Below are 27,271 nucleotides of genomic sequence, written 5' to 3'. Positions count from 1 at the left end.
TTCAGCCAATTCAATTCATGCCACGTGATATCAAGAAACAGCTGAGTGCACTGGATACACAAAGGCTACGGGCCCCGACAACATCCTGGCTGTAGTGCTGAAGACTTGTGCTCCAGAACTAGCCGCGCCTCTAGCCAAACTGTTCCAGTACAGCTACAACACTGTCACCTACCCGACAATGTGGAAAATTGCCCAGGTATGTCCTGTCCACAAAAAGCAGGACAAGTCCAATCCGGCCAATTACCACCCCATCAGTCTACTCTCAATCATCAGCAAAGTGATGGAAGGTGTCGTCGACAGTGCTATCAAGCGGCACTTACTCACCAATAACCTGCTCACCGATGCTCAGTTTGGGTCCTGCCAGGACCACTCAGCTCCACACCTCATTACAGCCTTGGTCCAAACATGGACAAAAGAGCTGAATTCCAGAGTTGAGGTGAGGTGAGAGTGACTGCCCTTGACATCAAGGCAGCATTTGACAAGTGTGGCACCAAGGAGCCCTAGTAAAATTGAAGTCAATGGGAATCAGGGGGAAAACTCTCCAGTGGCTGGAGTCATACCTAGCACAAAGGAAGATGGTAGTGGTTGTTGGAGGCCAATCATCTCAGCCCCAGGACATTGCTGCAGGAGTTCCTCAGGGCAGTGTCCTAGGCACAACCATCTTCAGCTGCTTCATCAATGACCTTCCCTCCATCATAAGGTCAGAAATGAGGATGTTCGCTGATGATTGCACAGTGTTCAGTTCCATTTGCAACCCCTCAAATAATGAAGCAGTCCGTGCCCGCAGCAAGATCTGGACAACATCCAGGCTTGGGCTCATAAGTGGCAAGTAACATTCACGCCAGACAAGTGCCAGGCAATGACCATCTCCAACAAGAGAGAGTCTAACCACCTCCCCTTGACATTCAACAGCATTACCATCACCGAATCCCCCACCATCAACATCTTGGGGGTCACCATTGACCAGAAACTTAACTGGACCAGCCATATAAATACTGTGGCTACAAGAGCAGGTCAGACGCTGGGTATTCTGTGGCGAATGACTCACCTCCTGACTCCCCAAAGCCTTTCCACAATCTACAAAGCACAAGTCAGGAGTGTGATGGAATACTCTCCAATTGCCTGGATGAGTGCAGCTCCAACAACACTCAAGAAGCTTGACACCATCCAGGACAAAGCAGCCTGCTTGATTGGTACCCCATCTACCACCCTAAACATTCACTCCCTTCACCAGCGGCGCACAGTGGCTGCAGTGTGTACCATCCACAGGATGCACTGCAGCAACTCGCCAAGGGTTCTTCGACACCACCTCCCAACCCAGCCACCTCTACCACCTGGAAGGACAAGGGCAGCAGGCACATGGGAACAATACCATCCTGACTTGGAAATATATCGCCGTTCCTTCGTCGTCACTGGGTCAAAATCCTGGAACTCCCTACCTAACAGCAGTGTGGGAGAACCTTCACCACACACACTGCAGCGGTTCAAGAAGGCGTCTCACAACACCTTCTCAAGGGCAATTAGGGATGGGCAATAAATGCTGGCCTTGCCAGCGATGCCCACATCCCATGAACAAATTTTTAAAAATCACTGTTCCCCAAATGCTCCCCTACTGAAACATGCTCCACCTGCCCCACTTCGTTCCCCAGAACTAGATTCAGCACTGTTTCCTGCCCCACAATTAACAGCCGAAGGATGTCTAATGTCATTTAAATCACTGAAAGCAGTCAGTGAAATGCTGCAGACAGCCAGCATATATTCTTTTCACCACTTAACACTATGGAATCATTTAGAAGTTATAGTTTAGGTATTAGACATCACATACAATCCATCAGCAGAGAGACAAGCAAGGTGGCAAATCACATCAACATCAGTGATACATCACTCGTTCAATAAATGTTAGGCACTTAATTTGTCTATTGCACTGAGAATGTCTTTGTGTTTGTGAAATGCAGCACCACAGCATTGGTGATTGTGGAGGAAGTGCCGAGAAGAGTGTTTTGAGCCAGTTCCATTGGTGTCTGTGGACAGGATGGTTCACTAAAGTGGACAGCTTAGACCCTTAAGTGAAAAGTACCTTGAATTAATGCCTGGCACACCAGCTTTCCAGGCTGTACCAGTGTTTCAGGAGATATGTCCTCATTTTCATAGTCTCACCTGAATTCTGTTCTTCCTCTATTGTTTGGCTTCTTTGCAAAGCAACACTGTGGCACAAGCAACGCACAATGATGGATTCTGGAGACCTGGGGTCTAGGGCTGTACTGCAAATGGATGCAGTATTCAATGATCAGGAAATGTGTGGGAAATGTATGGTGCATTTCCAATTTCACTGTTCTATTTCTCTGAATTACTCGTGTAAGTAACCCTAAACGTTAACAGAAATTTCTAGACAACAGCAAAAAAAGGAAGGGGAGTTGTCACAGGAACATTCTGCTTCCGCACACGGTTTACAATGGTACCTCTCAACTGTCCAGCATTTCTGGGTCAATTTTAATCCTGTCCTGACTTCTGAACTTTAAAATGTTCCACTGCAACAAATTTTCAAAAGTTCCTTTTGGAGTTAAAGGAGTTGAAGGATTATGCAGGTTCGATATTTGCTTGATTTGTTTTTCCCTCACATTTCTATCAGAGGAATTGACATCTTACTGTATTTTCTGATACAAAAGTTAAAGTTTAAATGAAGTACCATCAAGATATTGGAATGAGAAGTGTGGGAAATAATACAAATTAAACACACTGGAGACCAACCACTGCAATATATTAAACTCACTAAAAGCACATTAATAGTACAAAAATGAAAATATTAGAAGATATGGATATTCATATCACTGTGTACAATAAAGTAAAATGTCCCTGATTTTTCCTACTTGTCCCTGATTTTTTTGCAGATTCAAACGCATGGTACTTTCAATTTCACGTTATGTGTATCTGTTCAGTTTCACACCTGTCTAAACGACAGGTTTGACAGTAGAACCAGTAGTATCTGGCCTGTAGTTGTGGGAACAGAAATGGATGACGATGGGCCTGAATAGATACATTTTGTGTTGCTCTGTCAGTAATGTGTAATTCAACTTCAAATTATTGCACTGGCTCCTTCGCAAAACTCATTTTTTTAAAAAGCTCCTTTTTAAAAAAAAAGACATCCTCCTTTTACATCCAGCTCACCAGAAAACTCCATTGGCTGACAAAAGAAACCTGTGGATAGGATTGTCATGAGATAATGGTATCTTCAGGATTGCAGCCTGCAATCATGGGAGAATAGCAGAGATACAAAACTAGCAACTTGAAAAGTAATTTTCTTTCCAAGATCTAAAGTTTTTGCTTAGCATGAAACAGAAGGGAAAGATGGAAATCTAGTGTGGTGCACGATGGACAGACAGTCTTAAAAGGAGAATGACACTTGACAGCTATAGAGACAGGAGTAAAAAGAAAAGTCTCTTAGAAAGAAAATACCTATTTTGGTTAACTGTTGTTTTTCTGAATACACGGTCTTTAGAATGTTGACAAACAGGATGCAAATGGCTTTTGGTTGTCAAAATTTTTCTGCCATCAACATTTTGAGAGACTTTCTGCTGTTTAGGAATTGGAAACAGATCTTGTGCACATAATCATCAGCCAAGTAGGCATTGGTAGCACAATTGGTCTCAGAACCCTTGTGTTAGGGAGAGGTAAATCAGTCAGGGGTGCTGCTCCGGATCACTATCCCTGCTGGATGGTGGATGTTGGGTGAGGTCAGGGTTGGACTCAGCTGTGATGCAACTCCACCCAAGCTGAACATACTACTGACACTATTCAAACTGACATTAAGAAGGGCCACTGCAGCAAGGTACTGGAGATGATCGGCACCTGTGGACTGCATCGCAGCAAACAGTAAATGTCTTTAGCAAATGAAGGGAGAAAATTGGTGAGAAATACCAATGGCTCGTAAAACTGATTTTCTGTCCAGGAATAAGATGTACAAAGGTATTTCTGTAAATCTAAATCATATTTTAAAGGATGTTTAACATTTTGATCCCAGCTTCATCAAAACTCTTTACTGTTTTTACTTAGACAGTATAATGCTGCTTTTCTTGTACTCATAGTTTAGAACTATGTCAGGAAGGATTAAACATAGTTATTTTCTGTGTTAACCAAATTAACCAATTCATTTTACTTTGGTTAAATTAATTAATAAACATATTGTGTGTCATCGCTGGACAGTAGATATTGTTCACACTTTTAGCTTTCAGTTTTCAAAATCAGACATAAAATTATAACTAAAATTTTCTAACAGTCCAGTTTAACACTACAAAGATAAGTTAGTCACTCCAGGCAGAGATTTTTTTTTAAAGTACCAAGTATACTGTATGGCAAATTATTGATTCAGGTTTTTAAAGGGATGCATATCTTAAAATCTCAAACACGTGTGAAATATATCAAGTTCTTTCCAGAACACACTTTAAAAATCAAAAATTAGGTACTTTTCCAATAGTTACTCCAGTATATCCAACCCCATCCTCCATTAGCTAGATTGATAAAGACACCATTGTGATAGTCCATCATATCAAATCTATCAATAGTCCCATGTGCTTTCTGGGGGTTGCAGTCAGATAGTTTTGTGGGAGCACACAGCTACACTGCTCAGACTATACACATTTTCGATTAGCTGTCCTTGTGCCCTTGTAAACTTCTCCAGCTAAAATAAATGTTAATTACTTTTTTTCTAATTTATAGAATTTTAGTTGGCAGATTATTGTTGATAGCATTAAGAATAACTGATCTTACAATCAACAATGTCAACTGAGGAAGATTGCTCTTAACTATGAATCACGTGCTGCAAAGTATCACACACCATTCAGAGTCTATAAATACAGGTTGAAATTATTAAGCATGGAGCAATGTGAGTTAATAAGAGACAGTCAGCACGGATTGCCAAAAGGCAAGTCTTGCATTACCAACCATACAGAATTCTTTGCGGGTGTAACAGAGGTCAGATAAAAGAAATGTAATCGATGTTTTTTTTAAATGGATTTTCAAAAGGCATTCAATTAAGCACCATAGAAGAGTTTTATGGTTAAAATAACAGTATATGAAATTAAGGGGAATATGGCCATATGGATAGAGAGCTGGTTGGAGGACAGAAAGCAAAGCATCGGGGTAAAATGAAACTTCGACTAGAAAGATGTGGTTAGTAGTGCTCTACAGGGATATGAGTTGGGATCACTCTTAGGAGCAGATACACAGGTTACTAAAGGTGGCAGTGCAAACAGATAAGACCATAAAAAGACAAACCTGGTCTTGTATCTGAAGTCAGGAGATAATGTTAAACTTCTACAAGACCTTAGGTAAGCCTGCTTGATTGGCACCCCATCCACCACCCTAAACATTCACTCCCTTCACCACCGGCGCACAGTGGCTGCAGTGTGTACCATCCACAGGATGCACTGCAGCAACTCGCCAAGGCTTCTTCGACAGCACCTCCCAAACCTGCAACCTCTACCACCTCGAAGGACAAGAGCAGCAGGCACATGGGAACAACACCCACCTGCATGTTCCCCTCCAAGTCACACATCATCCCGACTTGGAAATATATCGCCGTTCCTTCATCGTCGCTGGGTCAAAATCCTGGAACTCCCTTCCTAACAGCACAGTGGGAGAACAGTCACCACACGGACTGCAGCGGTTCAAGAAGGCAGCTCACCACCACCTTCTCAAGGGCAATTAGGGATGGCAATAAATGCTGGCCTCGCCAGCGACGCCCACATCCCATGAACAAAAAAAAGCCGTAACTGGAAAACTGTGCGCAGTTTTTGGCACCCCAGAGTACTTTAGAAAACTAATCTGGTAAAATAACAACTTTACAAACAAACATCAATATAAAGAATGCTTGATTGGTGACTGGGAGATTTGTATACTCACTGGATGACAAAAGATGGCGGTCATAATCTTCTAGTTCATAGAATTGACACACTAGCCTTTCTTGAAATTATATGGGTCAGTTTGGCTCAATTGGTGGCACTCTAGTTCTGAGTCAGAAGGTTTTGGGTTCAAGCCCCACTTCAGGAGTTGAGCAAACAATCGAGCTTGACACTTCAGTGCAGTACTGAGGGTATACTGCATTGTCTGAAGTGTTGTTTTTCAGATGAGATGTTAAAATCTTCATCTGCCTGGTCACAGAGATAAAAGATTCCATGCCATTTTTCATCCCAGCAAACATTCTTCCCTCAACAAACACCTCCAAGAACAAATTAATTAGTCTTCATCTCATTCGATGTTTGTGGACTTTGCTGTGCGAAAATTGTTTGCTGCAGTTACCTACAAAACAGTGACCACACTTCAAATAATTAACCTAACAGCACCTTCACCACACGGACTGCAGTAGTTCAAGAAGACGGCTCACACCACCTGGGATACAGAGTGGAGCTACAATAGGGGGTGATGTGCAGCCAAATATAGAGAAAAAAACAAGTCAGCTTGGAAGACAGGGCAAATATGTGAGGGCAAGGCTGGATGGCATCTATTTTAATGCAAGGAGTCTTGCGAATAAGGTGGATGAACTGAAGGTGTTGATAAACACATGGGAGTATGATATTGTTGCTGTCACAGAGACATGGTTGAGGGAGGGGCAAGACTGGCAGCTCAATATTCCGGGGTACAGAATCTTCAGGCGAGACAGAGGGGGAGGTATAAGAGGAGGGGGGGGTCGCAATATTAATTAAAGAATCAATTACTGCCATAAGGAGGGATGATATATTAGCAGGTTCCTCTAATGAGGCCATATGGGCGGAGCTTAAAAACAAAAAGGGGGCAAGCACTTTGATGGGAGTGTACTATAGGCCCCCAAACAGTCAGGGGGAGATAGAGGAACAGATATGTAGGCAAATCTCAGAAAATTGTGCAAATAATAGGGTAATAATAGTGGGGGATTTCAACTTCCCCAATATTAACTGGGATACTCAGAGTGTAAAAGGCTTAGAGGGTACAAAATTCTTAACGTGCATCCAGGAGAGCTTTTTGAGCCAGCATGTAGAAAGTCCTACAAGAGAGGGGGCGGTACTGGACCTAATTCTAGGGAATGTGGCCGGCCAAGTGGAAGAAGTGCTAGTAGGTGAGCACTTTGGTGAGAGTGACCATAATTCGGTGAGATTTAAGGTGGTCATGGAAAAGGACAGGGAGGGGCTGGAAATAAAGGTTCTAAATTGGGGGAAGGCCGATTTTAATAGGATAAGGCAGGATCTGGCCAAAATGGACTGGGATCAGCTGCTTGTAGGAAAATCCGCATCGGAGCAATGGGAGTCTTTCAGAAGGGAGATTGAGACCATACAATGGCAACATGTTCCCGTAAAGGTCAAGGGTGGTTCCAAGAACTCCAGGGAACCTTGGATGTCAGGGGATATACGAGAATGGATTAGGAAAAAAAGGAGGGCTTTTGGCAGATACAAAAGGCTAAAGACGGAGGAAGCCCTAGAGGAGTACAAAAAGTGCAGGGGGATACTTAAAAAAGAAATTAGGAGATCAAGGAGGGGCCATGAAATAACACTGGCGAGCAAAATAAAGGAAAATCCTAAGATGTTTTATAAGTATATTAAGGGTAAGAGGATGACTAGGGAAAAAATAGGGCCCATTAGGGACAAAAATGGCAATCTGTGTGTGGAGCCAGCAGATGTAGGAGGGGTTCTAAATGAATTTTTTGCATCTGTTTTCACTATGGAGAAGGACGATGTAGACATAGAAATACGGCAGGGGGACTGTGATATACTCGAACATATTAACATCGAGCGGGAGGAGGTATTGGCGGTTTTAGCAGGCCTAAAAATGGATAAATCCCCAGGCCCGGACGAAATGTATCCCAGGCTACTGTGTGAGGCAAAGGAGGAGATTGCGGGGGCTCTGACACATATATTCAGAACCTCTCTGGCCACAGGGAATGTGCCAGAGGACTGGAGAACCGCTAATGTAATACCATTATTCAAGAAGGGGAGTAGGGAAAAACCGGGGAACTACAGGCCAGTGAGCCTAACATCAGTGGTAGGAAAATTATTGGAAAAAATTCTGAAGGACAAAATTAGTCTCCACTTGGAGAAGCAAGGATTAATCAGGGATAGTCAACATGGCTTTGTCAAGGGAAGATCATGTCTGACTAATTTGATTGAATTTTTTGAGGGGGTGACTAGGCGTGTGGATGAGGGTAACGCAGTGGATGTGGTATACATGGATTTCAGTAAGGCCTTCGATAAAGTCCCGCACAGGAGACTGGTCAAGAAGGTACGAGCCCATGGAATCCAGGGTGCCTTGGCACTTTGGATACAAAACTGGCTTAGTGGCATAAGGCAGAGGGTGATGGTCGAAGGTTGTTTTTGTGACTGGAAGCCTGTGGCCAGTGGGGTACCACAGGGATCGGTGCTGGGTCCCTTGCTGTTTGTGGTCTACATTAATGACTTGGATATGAATGTAAAAGGTATGATCAGTAAGTTCGCTGATGATACAAAAATTGGTAGGGTGGTAAATAGCGAGGAGGATAGCCTCAGTCTGCAGGACAATATAGATGGGTTGGTCAGATAGGCGGAACAGTGGCAAATGGAATTTAACCCGGAAAAGTGCGAGGTGATGCACTTTGGAGGGACTAACAAGGCAAGGGAATACACAATGAATGGGAGGACCCTAGGCAAGACAGAGGGTCAGAGGGATCTTGGTGTGCAAGTTCACAGATCCCTGAAGGCGGCGGAACAGGTCGATAAGGTGGTAAAGAAGGCATATGGGATACTTGCCTTTATTAGCCGAGGCATAGAATATAAGAGCAAGGAGGTTATGATGGAGCTGTATAAAACACTGGTTAGGCCACAGCTGGAGTACTGTGTGCAGTTCTGGTCGCCACACTACAGGAAGGATGTGATCGCTTTGGAGAGGGTGCAGAGGAGATTCACCAGGATGTTACCAGGGCTGGAGCGCTTCAGCTATGAAGAGAGACTGGGAAGATTGGGTTTGTTTTCCTTGGAGCAGAGGAGGCTGAGGGGGGACATGATTGAGGTGTACAAAATTATGAGGGGCACAGATAGGATGGATACTAAGGAGCTTTTTCCCTTCGTTGAGGGTTCTATAACAAGGGGACATAGATTCAAGGTAAAAGGCGGGAGGTTTAGAGGGGATTTGAGAAAGAACTTTTTCACCCAGAGGGTGGTTGGAGTCTGGAACTCACTGCCTGAAAGGGTTGTGGAGGCAGGAACCCTCACAACATTCAAGAAGCATTTGGATGAGCACCTGAAATGCCATAGCATACAAGGCTACGGACCAAATGCTGGAATATGGGATTAGAGTAGACAGGGCTGATGGCCGGCGCGGACACGATGGGCCGAAGGGCCTCTATCCGTGCTGTATAACTCTATGACTCTATGACCTTCTCAAGGGCAATTAGGGATGGGCAATAAATGCTGGCCTTGCCAGCGACGCCCACACTCCATGAATGAATTAAAAATGCAAAATTGGCTGTGTTTTGGGATGTCTTTAGGGTATGATTCTGTATAAAATCAATTACTTTGTATACAGCATCATGGTTAACTTTATATAGACAAAATGGGATGTCATACGCTTTATTTTTGCATAAAACCCAACATTTTTGGAAGAATTCTTGTAATATTTCTTTGAAAGGTGTTGCTGATGGCAGTTGTGGGAATTACGCACAAAACAGTTGATGCATCATAACAAAGTCCAGAGACAAACAACTAAGAGGGCCTAAGTTTAAAATAAATGATGCAAAATACGCTTCTACTATTGACGTGCTCTTGCTCTAGTTTTAAATGTTTCGTTTACCCCATGCGGTAGCAATTCTAACATTATCTTTAGGGGGATTCCTCACAGTATACAAGTCTTAGTGAAGATTTAATTACTCCATTCTTCAATGATGGTGGAGATGCCGGTGATGGATTGGGGTGGACAAATGTAAGGAGTCTTACAACACCAGATTATAGTCCAACAGCTTTATTTAAAATCACAAGCTTTCGGAGCCTCCGAAAGCTTGTAAGACTCCGTACATTTGTCCATTCTTCAATAACATCTGCTCAAAAGTGGCATAATCAAGATACAAACTCAATACTGGCATCACGATCATTACAACTGATTTTTAAGGTTTAATGAGGCTGTTGCAATGAGGCAAATATCTATAAACCTGTAACTTAAATAAATATATATTTGTTAAATGTTTCTAATCTTTGCAAGATATCTCCAATATATTCTTTTTTGGCTAGATTTAAAGGGAAATATTGGGGCATGTACTACAAATTACATTTACTCCTTAAGTAGTACTAAATATTTTGGTAAGAATGAATTCATAAGATAACCTTAGCTATAGGACTCCTCATTGAAGCTCTAATTCATCTATTTCAATGCAGTCGATGCACTGCAGTGATATAAAAAGATTTGCATTTATATAGGTCTCAGTAACATCTCAAATATCTAACATTCATGTACAATAAATTACTTTGAAATACAGTGACTGTTATATGGACAAATGCAGCAACCATTTTGCACACACTATGATTCTACAGACAGCAACAAGATGAATGATCAGTTAATCTTTCTTGGTGGTGTTGCTTGAGGGACAGAACTCCTTGCTTTTCTTCAAATAGTGCCATGGGGCTTTAACATCCACCTGACCAAGTGGACACGGCTTCCATTTAGCCTCCGATACGGCAGTATCTCCTCAGTACTGCACTGAAACGTCACCCTAGATTACATGCCTAAGTGCTGCAGTGGGGCTCGAACCCACAACCTGACTCAGACAACAGCGCCACCAACTGAGCCATTTTGACACTGACACGTAAGACAAGGAGATCCCCACGCCATAAGTCCACTCTTCAATACTGATTTTAATTAGATCTGCCTGTTTACAGATTGATCACAGGTAACTTTATTTTACTAAAGAAATACTAAAGTTATTTTGCATTCAGCAAGGTTATAACAACTTTCAATTTTTCCCCTATATATTTTAAAATTCTCATTAGGAATGCAGTATGTAAGAACAGCAGCATTGAAAATACTGCAGGAACTTCAAAAGTTTTACATTGTTACAGAGAGAACCTGAAATTACAATCAAATAAATTAAAAGTATAAATAGGCAAAGGAATAACAGGGTCCTTGGTGAAGATGGTTATTTCTGTTGAAATCTGCACTTCCAACCAAAGTTGGAAGGAAACTCCCTTCTAGAAGACGTTTAGCAGCATAATTGAAAATTGCAGCCTTCCCATGAGGTGGATAATGAACATAAGTCTTCCCATCATTGAATCTGGAAATAGATGCAAACCTAACTGCTGTAGCCAATTTACCTTAATAAACATTTCAGCAAAATTATACTCAGCATTATGTAGGTTGACAGATTGGACTGCAGACAAATTTCTACGATGAGAAAATTTGCTGGATTTCAGGTAGGATTAATCAGCTTTGATAACTGTTTTGCAGTAACTTACCTAGTGAAAAAATGTGAAGTATAAAGGACAAACTATTGAGAACTTTATGGAGCTAAAACCAACTTCTGATAAAGCTGGTAGGAGGATAACTCAAGAGAATAATGAGTAAGGCCCAACTGGATATCAGTATAATTAATCCCCTCACACAAACAGAGAGGGTTGACAAAAAGGGTGATTAATCAGATACAGTCAAAACAATACCAGAGAAAGGGCAAGGCTATCTGCTAGCTCGATGACTGTTTAACACCATTATATAAATGGGGTCTATTTGGAATTGATGCCCATACACCAAGAGTGGGTATTTTAGCAATGATCCTTTTCTTATTCCGCTTTAATATTAATAGTTGGCTCCCATTATCACCCAATTGCCATTTATACCGTGTGACATATTCAGCAATAACTGAACAATTATGCAATTGCTGAGGTGTTGTTGTGCCAATCAGGACTTGCTATGATATCAGGGGAAGCTCTATACAGGCCAGCAATAGCAAAAGCACATTGTTGGCCTGTGTGGGTGGACTGAAAAATCAGTCTGCCCTTGACCAGAAAACAAATGTCCCAAATGGCAGTTATTTAGCTCTGCTGATGGTAGCACTCAGGTGGCAGGGGCACCGAGTAACCCTCCTCCCCCTCCCACAAAGTGTGTTGGTGCTCAGATGGGTTGTTTCTGATAGAGGCTTTTCTCCGATGACACTTCTGTATTGGAAGCAACTCTTTAGTGTAAAGTGGGCTTAATAGGAAGATATGCTGGTGTGGCATTTCAGAACTCTATTGGTTAACAAGGATTCCAATGTGCTGATGGGGGGGAATTCAGAACACCAGTAACTTTCACACAATGAGGAAACTCTTCCAGTGGGAAGCAGCTTTGCATATAAGTGTGCCCTAAAATGAAATGAATGTGTTCACAAAGTGGTTAATATTGTAACATAGCTTTCTGCTTTAAGGGCTACAGAGGAATTTCCACAGTTTGATGCAATGAACATCACTTTCATGAAAGTATGTTTTTGACAAACCTCTCTTTGTTTGCTTATAAATAGACAACACAATTACATAAGTTGAATTGAAATACATTATTGTGTCACAGTGATAGAAATTTCAGACTACTCTTCATGCTTTTATCTTTCTATGTGCTAAAAAAAGAATTGCTAACACTTTCTCATAAATAGTATCCCTTTAATAAAAAAGGTCTTCAGCACCATTTTCTTTCCTAAGTTGAACGTAGCAAGTTGGTTGCTTGAATTAATCAGAATATATTCTGAAATTATGTGAAGAATAATACTGCAATGGATTTGTGGAGAATCAGTGAACAGTGTAGGCAGTCTCTCTTTTTAGCTGATAGATTAGCTTGGGTGATGAATGCATTTAAAATGCTCTTTGAGCAGGAAACATACTGTGGTAAAGAACAATCACGAAACAATACTTCAGTCTAATTATATCCATTTAGATTGATTTTTGACAGGTTAGCAAGACACAATGCAGTCATTAATCTGACTTTCACTTTGATTGCATTTACTTCAGAGAAAATGCTTGAACACATTGCAGAAATACAAGTCAGAATTATATGTATTTCATAACCATCTGAAATTAGGTTATATGTTCAAACATTTTTAAACCTATTTATAACAATGTGTCAGGTACATTCAAATGCAAATATGACCTTCAGGCGTATACATACGTATCTAATTTAACAAACATAACTGATGCCCTAGCATAAATGAAAGGTGAAGTATTAGCAACATTTTAAAAACTATTTATTTGCATATCCACTATCAGCTCATGAAAATATTTTAGCAAGAATTCAAGGCTGATAGTTTTGTTGTGAACATTTTTAAAAATTATTTTATGAAGTTTAACAGGTATGCACTTTGTTCATCTATAATGGGGGGGGAGGGGGAGAACGAGAAAGAAAAAACAACAGATTGGAAACAGAGAAAAAGGGTGCCATACAGTTGGGGTTTATACATCATATATTTTCCAGGTTCAGTGTCACTGGTCACTCCTGTAGATAGATCTTGTGCACCATTTTCAGCCCAATATCTAGACGAGTGATAGCAAGATCCAGGGCATGACAGAGAATCCTAACTCTCCACACTGTTTGGAATATATCACATGCTGTCTCTCTTTGACAAGCAGATTGAATAAGCACTCTTAACAGACAGAGACTCAGAACGAATATGTGGTTTTAGTTATGTAAAAAATATAAATGAACAGTAAACAATATAACAGTGATATATTCCGTTCTCTACTTTCCTTGACACATAAAATAATAAATAAATCTTGCATTTATATAGCGCCTTTAACGTAGTAAAACGTCCCAAGACGCTTCACAAGAGCGTTATCAAACAAAATTTGACACCGAACCACATAAGGAGGTATTAGGACAGATAACCAAAAGCTTGATCAAAGAGGTAGGTTTTAAGGAGCGTCGTAAAAGGAGGACAGAGAGATAGAGAGAGGCGGAGAGATTTAGGGAGGGAACTTCGGAGCTTAGGGCCTTGGCAGCTGAAGTCACAGTCGCCAATGGTGGAGTGATTAAAATCAGGGATGCACAAGAGGCAAGGATTGGAGGTGTGCAGAGATCTCAGAGGATTGTAGGAGGTTACAGAGATGGGGAAAGGCGAGGCCATGGAGGGATTTGAAAACAAGGATGAGAATTTTAAAATCAAGGCGTTCCTGGACCAGGAGCCAGTGCAGATCACCGAGCACAGGGGTGATGGGGAAATGGGACTTGATGCATGTTAGGATACGGGCAGCAGAGTTTTGGGTGAGCTCAAGTTTATGGAAGGTGGAAGATGGGAGGCTAGCTAGAAGACCATTGGAATAATCCAGTCTGGAGGAGACACCAATCACTTTCTCTCTAAACACAGACTTTACAATATCAACTTATTTTTTTACCCTGTAGAACAGGCCACCATTTATAAATATTGGCTCACTTATTCTGCTAGCTGGCCCTGAGACTTTAAAACATAAATCTGTTAGGTAGCTGGCTGCAAGGCTAAAACGGATATAGATTGACTCAATATAATTCCATAATAGGAGACCTCAGGCCATCGAGCTGCCGGTCAAAGAACACTGCAGCCAATGACCCTGTCACCTTCTCAAAGGTTTCAGACATAACTTTCAATCAAATGTACTACCTTAGATTCTGACATGATTCTTTGCTCTTTGTCAATGTGGCATGAGACCATTACAGCAACTATATTGAAACAAAAGGCAGTCGACGACTGCATTTCTCACATGTACATTAGATCAAACAGCCATTCATAATATTGAATGGAAAGCCAACCTTTGACAATGGCAAAGAAGTTTATGATGAACATGATGGCTCCATCGTTTGATCCATTGATTAAATAAACTACCCTTCAGACAACTCACTGTGTTTGCCCTAGAAACTCTCATTCTGTTGAGCTCTCTCCAGCCAACACGTTCTGGTCTGAGCTGATGGGTTCCCCACAAAATTACTTTGTGCGAGCATAGGTGTTAACCCCTTACCCCTTTTGTTTCTAGTAATACAAAATACATTTTAAAAATTCTAATACAGAAAAAAATTGTACATTTTTGTCACAATGGGACATATTTAAAGCAGTGAAAAAAAAGTGAAAATGTGAAAGTATACAGGGGGCTGGAGAAACCTGATCGGAGACAGAAACAGAATGGGGGAGAAAGAAATGAGACGGAGCTTTAAGAGAGGAAAGCGGGAACTGAGATTAGAATGAGAGAAGCAACGAGGAAAAAAAATAAGATTGAGACTGCAGAAAGAGAAAGGGATAGAGAATTGGAAATGAAATGAGAGAATGGGAGGAGGAAAATAAGATTAGAGATAAGATGAGGAAACTGAGATCACAAGCAGAGAAAGGGGTAAGAATCAGGAAGAGAGAACAGGAAAGGCAAAGATCATGTTGACAAATAGAGAACTGAGATGGAAAAGGATTTGGGTATGATTACTGATCATTCACTAAAACCATCCAGTCAGTGCAAAATTGTCAATGAGCCGAGGTATTCTGGCTTACCAGAATGTGAATTATCTTCGAAGAGCCCCTGAAGAACAATTTCAGGTATCGTCCGATTAACAAGGATAAGCAAGTACTGGGATACACCATGATGGCAATTGTTTTTAGGCTGAAAAATGTCACTTTAGCCCTGTATAACTTATTCAAGTAAGGCCACCGTTGGAATATTATGTGCAAACATAGGCATCCTAATTTTTCTTGCCAACTTTTTTCCTTGTCTACTCTTGCTGGAGTATGGTTCCACAATACTGGTAGTCTGGTAGTGCTTTGATATTTCATCCATCTTCATTCTTCATGTGTGAGCAATAATTGGCAGCTGGCTATTCCCCCCATGAAGGTCATTAGAGCCAAGAAGGATCTTGTCCTTACTTTGAACTTCGATGTATCAAAGAGAGTTCAGAGATGAAAGATGATTTTGGGACTTTGAATTCTAATTTGCTTACATTAAAGGAAACATGATTGACATTAAAATGTTGACAACCATGAATAATGTAAATGTGTATTATTTAAACTGAGATCAAAGAATTGGAGGGTACTACTTCTAAATTTTGAAGAGTTTTATCTCCTTGGATGTTTTTCCTGTGGTATTCAATTTCCACAGAAAACTAAATAACTTGATCAGTTCATGATTGGGCTGGTCACTACATACTCAGTTGAAAAGAAAGGGCTTGATGGACTGAATGGATGTTTTTTCATTCCATACTTCTTAAGTAATAGAACTGTTAGCACAAGAGTCTGCCTTCCCCTTGAAACTGAGCTAATTTCTAAATAAATCACTGCACTAAATGATAACTTCATTAAATTCTGTTTTGTTAAAAAAAATCTGAATTTATTCAAGGTTGCATGGGTTGGAGTAGATTTCGAAGCAGTAATATAAATCGGGGTCATGATTTCACCTGAACTTGTTGATGTGCTACTGCTTCATTCAAAACTATGTGTTATCCTCCACTGTGGTCTTAGAGCACTGTGCTTTATTGTTTTTCTGATACCAGGTGGATCATATTGAAAGATTAAGAGAACATTTGGGATTCAATTAACTACAGCTCCACAAAAGAAGCTACCTGTGCAATGATTGACACTTTAATTTTACCAAAAATAATTAGCACAATCTTACAACAGGAAATTGTATTGTACAGCTGTAGTTGTCAAATTATGCACAGATTGAAAACAGCAATTATTAAAGCAATTCTTGCTGGATGAACCCCTCTTTAATAATAGAGATGCTGAACATAAAGTAACTGTAATATTAGTCTTCTGGGTATTTGATAATTGCTTGTGTTACTGGAACATGTCAATTTACAGCTAATTAGATACTTCCTAATTAATGAATATGACAAGAAAAGCTAACGGTACCATCTTCAAAGCCCTGCTTACCTTAATGACTGGATGTCAAATTAAATTGAGCTACTAAAGTTGAGATCACTTTTTATATTATTGGTATATCATTTCTATTCTGAGCAACACAAGGAGATAATCTTTAAGAAACAAGATACACCTGTATCAGAATAGAAACTCTGGGCACATCCATCTTCAGAAGATTACTGCAACAATAAATTGAGTTTCACAACACATTTGTCAATCAATCACTTCAGCTAGACACCTGTAAGAAACTGAATTCATTATGGAGAGCCATGCATGCAGTACATAGAAAAAACATAGAGGTTATCACCTCCCTTTGACATTCAACGGCATTACCATCGCTGAATACCCCACCATCAACATCTTGGGGTCACCATTGACCAGAAACTTAACTGGACCAGCCATATAAATACTGTGGCTACAAGAGCAGGTCAGAGGTTGGGTATTCTGCGGCAAGTGACTCCCCAAAGCCTTTCCAACATCTACAAGGCACAAGTCAGGAGTGTGATGGAATACTGTCCACTTGTCTGGATGAGTGCAGCTCCAACAACACTCAAGAAGCACGACACCATCCAGGACAAAGCAGCCCCTTGATTGGTACCCCAGCCATCACCCTAAACGTTCACTCCCTTCACCACCAGCGCACCGTGGCTGCAGTGTGTACCATCCACAGGATGCACTGCAGCAACCAGCCAAGGCTTCTTCGACAGCACCTCCCAAACCCGCGACCTCTACCACCTAGAAGGACAAGGGCAGCAGGCACATGGGAACAACACCACCTGCATACGTTCCCCACCACCCCGACTTGGAAATATATCGCCGTTCCTTCATCGTCACTGGGTCAAAATCCTGGAACACTCTATCCAACAGCACTGTGGTAGAACCTTCACCACTCGGACTGCAGCGATTCAAGAAGGCGGCTCAACACCACCTTCTCAAGGACAATTAGAGATGGGCAATAAATGCCGGCCTCGCCAGCGACATCCACATCTCATGAACAAACAAAAGAAAAGATGGAAACAGACCATTTGGCCCAACCTGTCTATGTCGGCCTTTATCCTTCCATGCGAGCAAATAAATTGTCCGAATCACATTTACCCATGATGTTCCCATATTCCTTCATCCACCTAGCCAATCTAATCTTGAATGATGACCTGGTTTCTGCCTCAATCACTAATCATCTACCACAGCCTCACAACTCTGTGTAGAGAAGTTTTTCTTGCTCTGTGTTCTAAATCTCTTGTATCTATGGCTCCACATTCTAACTCCCTCAACTACTGAAAACAGTCTGCTTCTATCTATAGAAAATGCTGGAGATGCTCAGCAAATCAGGCAGCATCTGTGGAGAAAGAAACAGAGTTAACGTTTCAGGTTGAAGACCTTTTGTCAGAACTGGAAGATGTGAAAAGAGTTAAAGTTTTTGAGGAAGAACGCAGCCTGGGAAAGGAGGGGAGAGAGTGGGGGCGGAGGAAAGAACGCGGAGGAAAGAAAGGTCTGTGATAGGGTAGAGGGCATGAGTGATTAAAGAACAAAAGGGATGATGGTGCAAGGCAAGGAAGATGATAATGGGACAGGTTAAGAAACAAAAGATTGATCAGGAGTAGCTGTAAATGGCAGCAGCAAAACCATTACCAGCGCTAGCTGACCGAAAAAATGGGAGCAGTGGTTATAATCTGAAGTTATTAAAATCAATGTTGAGTCCGGAAGGTTGTGAAGTGCCTAAATGAAAGATGAGGTGCGGTTCCTCGAGCTTACGTTGAGCTTCACTGGAACAGTGTAAGAGGCCGAGGACAGAGAGGTCAAAGTAGGAGTGGGAAGGGGATTAAAATGGCAAGCGACCGGCAGGTCAGGGTCACACTTGCGGACAGAGCGGAGGTGTTCAGCAAAGTGATCTCCCCAGTGTAGAGGAGACTGCATTTTTTTTTATTCGTTCATGGGATGCGGGCGTTGCTGGCGAGGCTGGCATTTATTGCCCATCCCTAATTGCCCTTGAGAAGGTGGTGGTGAGCCGCCTTCTTGAACCGCTGCAGTCCGTGTGGTGACGGTTCTCCCACAGTGCTGTTAGGGAGGGAGGTCCAGGATTTTGACCCAGCGACGATGAAGGAACGGCGATATATTTCCAAGTCGGGATGGTGTGTTTATAAGATATTAAGGGGAACGGATAGGGTGGATAGAGAGAAATTATTTCCGCTGGTTGGGGATTTTAGGAGTAGAGGGCACAGTCTAAAAATTAGAGTCAGACCTTTCAGGAGTGAGATTAGAAAACATTTCTACACACAAAGGGTTGTAGAAGTTTGGAACTCTCTTCTGCAAACGGCAATTGATACTAGCTCAATTGCTAAATTTAAATCTGAGATAGATAGCTTTTTGGCAACCAAAGGTATTAAGGGATATGGGCCAAAGGCAGGTATATGGAATTAGATCACAGATCAGCCATGATCTTATCAAATGGCAGAGCAGGCACGAGGGGCTGAATGGCCTACTCCTGTTCCTATGTGTGTGACTTGGAGGGGAACGTGCAGGTGGTGTTGTTCCTATGTGCCTGCTGCTCTTGTCCTTCTAGGTGGTAGAGGTCGCGGGTTTGGGAGGTGCTGTCGAAGAAGCCGTGGCGGGTTGCTGCAGTGCATCCTGTGGATGGTACACACTGCAGCCACTGTGTGCCGGTGGTGAAGGGAGTGAACGTTTAGAGTGGTGGATGGGGTGCCAATCAAGCGGGCTGCTTTGTCTTGGATGGTGTCGAGCTTCTTGAGTGTTGTTGGAGCTGCACTCACCCAAGCAAGTGGAGAGTATTCCATCACACTCCTGACTTGTGCCTTGAAGATGGTGGAAAGGCTTTGGGGAGTCAGGAGGTGAGTCACTCGCCACAGAATACCCAGCCTCTGACCTGGTCTCATAGCCAAAGTATTTATATGGCTGGTCCAGTTAAGTTTCTGGACAATGGTGACCCCCAGGATGTTGATGGTGGGGGATTCGGCAATGGTAATGCCGTTGAATGTCAAGGGGAGGTGGTTAGACTCTCTCTTGTTGGAGATGGTCATTGCCTGGCACTTATCTGGCGCGAATGTTACTTGCAACTTATGAGCCCAAGCCTGGATGTTGTCCAGGTCTTGCTGCATGCGGGCTCGGACTGCTTCGTTATTTGAGGGGTTGCGAATGGAACTGAACACTGCAATTGTCAGCGAACACCCCCATTTCTGACCTTATGATGGAGGGAAGGTCATTGATGAAGCAGCTGAAGATGGTTGGGCCTAGGTCACCGCCCTGAGGAACTCCTGCAGCAATGTCCTGGGGCTGAGATGATTGGCCTCCAACAACCACTACCATCTTCCTTTGTGCTAGGTATGACTCCGGCCACTGGAGTTTTCCCCCTGATTCCCATTGACTTCAATTTTACTGGGGCTCCTTGGTGTCTCACTCGGTCAAATGCTGCCTTGATGTCAAGGGCAGTCACTCTCACCTCACCTCTGGAATTCAGCTCTTTTGTCCACATTTGGATCAAGCTGTAATGAGGTCTGGAGCCGAGTGGTTCTGGCGGAACCCAAACTGAGCATCAGTGAGCAGGTTATTGGTGAGTAAGTGCCGCTTGATAGCACTGTCGACGACACCTTCCATCACTTTGCTGATGATTGAGAGTAGACTGATGGGGCGGTAATTGGCCGGATTAGATTTGTCCTGCTTTTTGTGGACAAGACATACCTGGGCAATTTTCCACATTGTCGGGTAGATGCCAGTGTTGTAGCTGTGCTGGAACAGCTTGGCTAGAGGCGCAGCTAGTTCTGGAGCACAAGTCTTCAGCACCACAGCTGGGATGTTGTCGGGGCCCATAGCCTTTGCTGTATCCAGTGCACTCAGCCATTTCTTGATATCACGTGGAGTGAATCGAATTGGCTGAAGACTGGCTTCTGTGATGGTGGGGATATCGGGAGGAGGCCGAGATGGATCATCCACTCGGCACTTCTGGCTGAAGATGGTTGCAAACGCTTCAGCCTTGTCTTTTGCACTCACGTGCTGGACTCCGCCATCATTGAGGATGGGGATGTTTGCAGAGCCTCCTCCTCCCGTTAGTTGTTTAATTGTCCACCACCATTGACGACTGGATGTGGCAGGACTGCATTGTGTGCAGTGGATACAGTATACTAAATTGAAAGAAGTCCAAGTAAATCGCTGTTTCACCTGGAAGGAGCGTTTGGGGCCCTTAGCGGTGGGAAGGTGGTGAAGGGGCAAGTGTTGCATCTCCTGCGCTCGCACGGGAAGGCGCCGTGGGAAGGAGAGCGGGTGTTGGGGGTGATGGAAGAGTGGACTAGGGTGTTGCAGAGGCAGTGGTCCCTTCAGAATGCTGAAAGTGGTCCCTTCAGAATGCTGAAAGGGGAGGGGAGGGGAAGATGCGTAAGGTGGTGGGATCGCGCTGGAGGTGGCAGAAATGGCGGAGGAGGATATGTGGAGGCTGGTGGGGTGGAAGGTGAGGAAAAGGGGGACCCCTATCATGGTTCTGGGAGGGAAGGGAAGGGGTGAGGGCAAAAGGGTGGGAAATAGGACGGACATGGTCGTGGGCCCTTTCAACTACAGTGGAGGGGAATCCCCGATTGAGGAAAAAGGAAGACGTATCGGAAGCACTGGTGCGGAAGGTGGTATCGTCAGAACAGATGCGACGGAGACGGAGAAACTGGGAGGAGGGAATAGAGTCCTTACAAGAAACGGGGTGGAGGAAGGGTAATCAAGGTAGCTGTGGGAGTCGGTGGGCTTATGATAGATATTGGTTGACAGCCTATCCCCACTCTCCTTCCAGGTGAAACAGCGGTTTACTTGTACTTCTTTCAATTTAGTATACTGTATCCACTGCACACAATGCGGTCTCCTCTACATTGGGGAAACCAAACGGAGACTGGGTGATCGCTTTGCTGAACATCTCCGCTCTGTCCGCAAGTGTGACCCTGACCTGCTGGTCGCTTGCCATTTTAATTCCCCTTCCCACTCCTACTCTGTCCTCGGCCTCTTACACTGTTCCAATGAAGCTCAACATAAGCTCGAGGAACAGCACCTCCTTTCGTTTAGGCATTTTACAACCTTCCGGACTCAATATTAAATTCAATAACTTCAGATCATAACCACTGCTCCCATTTTTTTCGGTCAGCTAGTGCTGGTAATGGTTCTGCTGCTGCCATTTACAGCCACTCCTGATCAATCTTTTGTTCCTTAACTTGTCCCATTACCACCTTTCTTGCCTTGCACCATCATCCCTTTTGTCATTTAATCACTCTACCCGATCACAGACCTTCCCTTTTGTTCTTTCCTCCCTTCCCTGGCTCTGTACTTGCTCAAAAACTTTAACTCTTAACATCTTCCAGTTCTGACAAAAGGTCTTCGACCTGAAACGTTAACTCTCTTTCTTTCTCCACAGATGCTGCCTGACTTGCTGAGCTTCTCCAGCATTTTCTGTTTTTATTTCAGATTTCCAGCATCCGCAGTATTTTGCTCTTGATTCTGCTTCTATCTACCCTGTCCCATCCTTTCAGAATTTTGAACACTTCATCACCCCGTAATCCACGTGGTTCTAATGGAAAAAAGACTCATTTTATTCAAGTTTTTGTATTTCCTCATACCAGGCAGTATCTTAGTGAATCTGCATTGTACCCTCTCTAAAGCAATATCCTTCCTATAGTATGGAACCTAATACTTAACATGGTACTCTAACTGAGGTCTTAAGATGTAATGCAGGCTTGGCTTTAAGTCTTGGTTTTTGATACATGGTAAAGGTTTTGTTATTGGCCTTATCAACATGAGGCGCTGACTTTAATGTCCTGTGAATAAATCCCTCTGCTCTTCCACAGCACTAAGTCTACTTCCATTCAAAGTATAATTACTGCTTTTTTTAACCAAAATGAATCACATCATATATTGAAATCCATCTGCCACTTTTTAAGCCCATTCCTCCATCTTATCAAAATTCCTTTGATCTGCTAAAGAATTAACTACACCTCTTATTTTGGTACCATTTTCAAATTTCAACACCATTCCCTCTAGCACTTAATCCAAATCATTGATATACACGGTGAACAGAAGTGGCCCCAGAACAGAACTCTGTGGGACAACACTCTCCACTTCCAACCACTCAAAAACTGCCCTTCACTCCTACTCTCCGTTCTAATCAGTTTTTAATCCAGTTTGTTATCCTCCCTTTAATTCTACATTGCTTAATCATTTTAAGTAATCTCTCGTGTGATATCTTGTCAAAGGCTTTCCTAATGTCCACGTAAATTGTGTTCACTGCATTTCCCCCATCTACCAAGTCGGTTACCTCCTCAAATAATTATTTGAGGCTTGCCAAGTACAATTACCTTTTTTTTAAATCCGCGCTGGCTGCTTCTATTTTCTGTTGATGGATACATGGTAATTTCATTCTTAATTAAAAACTCTAAATTTTCCCTACCACAGATGTTAAGCTAACTGGCTTATGTCTGTCTCCCTTTTTAAAAATGGGTACTACACTGGCCATTTTCTAATCTTCCGGCACATATCCACATTCAATAAAGCCCTACAACATGTCTTCCTTTAGCCTAACTAACTTAGCTAAAATTTTCCTTATATCAGTCATCTCATTTTGCCCTCCACGATTCACTCCTCTCCAATATCATTCTCTTTAGGTAAATATCTGCAATTTTCTGATCATCATCTAGAAATCGATAATCCTCTCTACTCAGAGGTCCCACCTCACTTTTAACAATTCTCTTTTTTTTAAAAATGTTTTTCTTATACTCTTCGCTTTCCGTATCCTGATCTTAACCTCTTTTCCAATTTTCTCATATTCTCCTTTAGCTTTTTAAAAATAATTATTTTTATAGTCCTCAGAGGCCCTCTTGTCAATTTTAATTGGCTTCTAACCTCCTTATTTATCCATGGCATCCTGAAACTACTAGGAATATACTTATTCTGTACCGTTGCAATTTTTTTTTTTTTTTTAAAACACACCTCTGTTGCTCTACAATCCTGTATGCCAATTTCTCCTTGTACTCCATCTTTGCTAGTTCACTTCTCAACTTTGTAAAATCTGCCCTAATCGAATTTGGTGTTTTAGTTTTTGTACTGACTTTTCCATTTCTAGTTGGATCTTAAACCCATATTATGGTCACTACTCCCATGGTGCTCACCCAAATTTAGTTAACCTACCTGTTCTATTTTAGTACACATAACCAGAGCTAGAAATGCTTCTGCCCTTGTAGGCTTACCAACATACTGCTTGAGGAAGGAATCCTGCATACATTTTAGGAATTCCATTCCCTTTTCTCCATTTACTCCTTCTCTGTCCCAGTTGAAGAATTAAAGACAGGCAGGCTTGATTGAAGGATTGGACTACATTTTAAAATTCCATCACTGGCAACTGAATAACTTATTTGAGCATTCCTTGTTTCACAGCTTCATTAATGATTGTAATACATAAGGTATCATAAATAATTCATGACTACAGAAAGCTTGACTAGATGTTAGCCAATCACAAATACATAATACTTTTCAGCAGCCAAAAACCATTTAACTTTTATTGCAAAAGTAAGGTATACAGCAAAGTGATTTTATAATCCAACTGCCCAAATTACGTACAATAAATTTAGATCTTTCCAGTGCCAAGAACATAGTTTCTCTATTTAATAGAGTTGTATATATTCTTCTGCATTTGAAATTTGCTTATAAGAAATAGGAGCAGGAGTTGGCCAATCGGCCCCTCGAGCCTGCTCCGCCATTCAATAAGATCATGGCTGATCTGATCCCAACCACAAAACTAAAGAACACACGAAGTAGGAGCAGGACCCGGCCACTCAGCCCCTGGGCCCTCTCCGCCACCCACAGGGCATTGACCGATCCGAACTCAGCTTCATGTCCAATTTCCTGCCCACTCCCCATAACCCCTAATTCCCTTTACTTCTAGAAAACTGTCTATTTCTGTTTTAAATTTATCTAGTGATGTAGCTTCCACAGCTTCCTGGGGCAGCAAATTCCACAGACCTACCACCCTCTGAGTGAAGAAGTTTCTCCTCATCTCAGTTTTGAAAGAGCAGCCCCTTATTCTAAGATTATGCCCCCTAGTTCTAGTTTCACCCATCTTTGGGAACATCCTTACCGCATCCACCCGATCAAGCCCCTTCACAATCTTATATGTTTCAATAAGATCGCCTCTCATTCTTCTGAACTCCAATGAGTAGAGTCCCAATCTACTCAACCTCTCCTCATATGTCCACCCCCTCATCCCCGGGATTAACCGAGTGAACCTTCTTTGTACTGCCTCGAGAGCAAGTATGTCTTTTCTTAAGTGTGGACACCAAAACTGTATGCAGTATTCCAGGTGCGGTCTCACCAATACCTTATATAACCTTATGCCATGCACCATTCTGTGACCAACTGGACAACCAAGCAACCTTGGTTGGGGATGGAGGATTCAGGTAAGGGTAAATTTATAAGTCTAAACAGAAAAGTCAAGGCTGTACAGCAGAGTAGCAATTTGGGTAAAAACAAGTAGAGTGTGTCAGGAAGGGACAGAGAGTTCAACAAATGTAACAAGGCATTAGTGACTAAGGTCACATCAGAAAAAAATAGTAAAAAGTTATAATTAAAGGCGCTATATCTGAATACATGAAGCATTTGTAACAAGACAGATGAATTAATGACACAAATAGAGGTAAATGGGTTTGATCTAATAGCCATTACTGAGAAGTGGTTGCAGGCTGACCAAGGCAGGGAACTAAATATTCCAGGATGCTTGGCTCTTAGAAAAGACAGGCAAAATGGATGAGGGGTTTTCCTGCTAATAAAGAATGAGATAAAAGCAGTAGTGAGAAAGGATCTTAGCTCAGAAAATCAGAATGTAGAATCAGTATGGGTGGAGCTAAGAAATAACACGGGGCAGAAAATACTGGTGGGAGTAGTTTATAGGCCCCCGAACAGTAGTTATAGTGTTGGACAGAGTATAAATCAAGAAATTAAAGGAGCATGTAACAAGGGTAATGCAATAATGGTGGGGGACTTTAATCTTCATATAGACAGGGTAAACCAAATTGGCAAAAGTAGTTTTGGAGGATGAGGTCATGCATTTGAGACAGTTTTCTAGAACAATTATGTCGAGGAACCAACTAGGGAACTAGTTTGTTGATGATACAAAGCTAGATGGGAAAGTAATCTGTGAGGAGGACGCACAGAGACTGCAAAGGGATACCGACAGGCTAAGTGAGTGGGTGAGGTGGTGGCAGATGGAGTATAAGGTGGGGAAATGTGAAATTATCCACTTTGGTAGGAAGAATAGAAAAGCAAAATATTTTTTAAAAGATGAGAGACTAAGAAATGTTGATAGTCAGAGGGATTTTGTTGTCCTTGTACATGAATCACAGAAAGTTAACATGCAGGTACAGCAAACAATTAGGAAGGCAAATGGTATGTTAGCCTTTATTGCAAAGGGGTTGGTGTATAAGGGTAAGGAGGTCTTGCTGCAATTATGTAGGGTTCTGGTGAGACCACACCTGAAGTACTGTGTACAGTTTTGGTCTCCTTACCTAAGGAAGGATATACTTGCCTTAGAGGGGAGGCAACGAAGGTTCAGTAGATTGATTCCTAGGATGAGAGGATTGTCTTATGAGGAGAGATTGAGTAGAATGGGCCCATATTCTCTGGAGTTTAGAAGAATGAGAGATGATCTCATTGAAACACATAAAATTCTTAGAGGGCTTGACAGGGGTAGATGTTGAGAGGCTGTTTCCCCTGGCTGAAGAGTCTAGAACAGGGTCATAGTCTCAAGATAAGGGGTCGGCCATTTAGGACCGAGATGAAGACGAATTTCTTCACTGGGAGGGTTATGAATCTTTGGAATTCTCTGCTCCAGAGGGCTGTGAATACTCAGTCGTTGAGTATATTTAAGACTGAGATCGATGAATATTTGGACACTAAGGGAATCTAGGGATTTTGGGGATAGGACGGGAAGGTGGAGTTGAAGTAGAAGATCAGCCACGATCTTATGAATGGAGGAGCAGGCAAGAGGGTCCGTATGGCCTACTCCTGCTCCTATTTCCTATGCTCATGCTTCTGCCTTTGGTTTATCTTAATCTGACCATCTGGGGGTGCATTAAGAAGGGTCCAGTATAAATACACCTGAGTGGAGAAGCACCTTGTTTTGCACTGTGCAGCTGAACCAAGGTTGGGAACTCACTGAATAGGGGGAATTATAATGGCAAGGCCACACTATAATACTCTATTGCACAAACTGTTAAAATACTAAGATACAGTAAACCAGATATCTAAAGTCTTGCTTTTAAGACCGTATGCCACTAAAACTCCCCTCTTGGCTCAGCAAAGTTATCCAATTAGTAGCTGAGCTACATCGTCCAGGAAGGTTCAATCTGAAATCCGTGCTGAGTTAACTAATTTGAGCTAGAGCGTGTGGACTTTCAGTGAGAACTGGATTTAACTCACCTATAATGTCCCTGTTAG

At 42.3% G+C, this 27,271-nt stretch overlaps 1 protein-coding gene across 1 annotated transcript in view; it reads right to left on the bottom strand.

Moving 5' to 3' along the window:
- Positions 1-27,271, bottom strand: part of ipo11 (importin 11) — a 711,960-nt gene that overhangs the window by 117,193 nt on the left and 567,496 nt on the right. The window lies entirely within an intron of this gene.

Source organism: Heptranchias perlo, chromosome 1 (assembly GCF_035084215.1).
Source record: "Heptranchias perlo isolate sHepPer1 chromosome 1, sHepPer1.hap1, whole genome shotgun sequence".
Taxonomy (NCBI): domain Eukaryota; kingdom Metazoa; phylum Chordata; class Chondrichthyes; order Hexanchiformes; family Hexanchidae; genus Heptranchias; species Heptranchias perlo.
The sequence above is the reverse complement of the archived record's forward strand: the minus strand, read 5'-3'. Positions and strand labels throughout refer to the sequence as shown.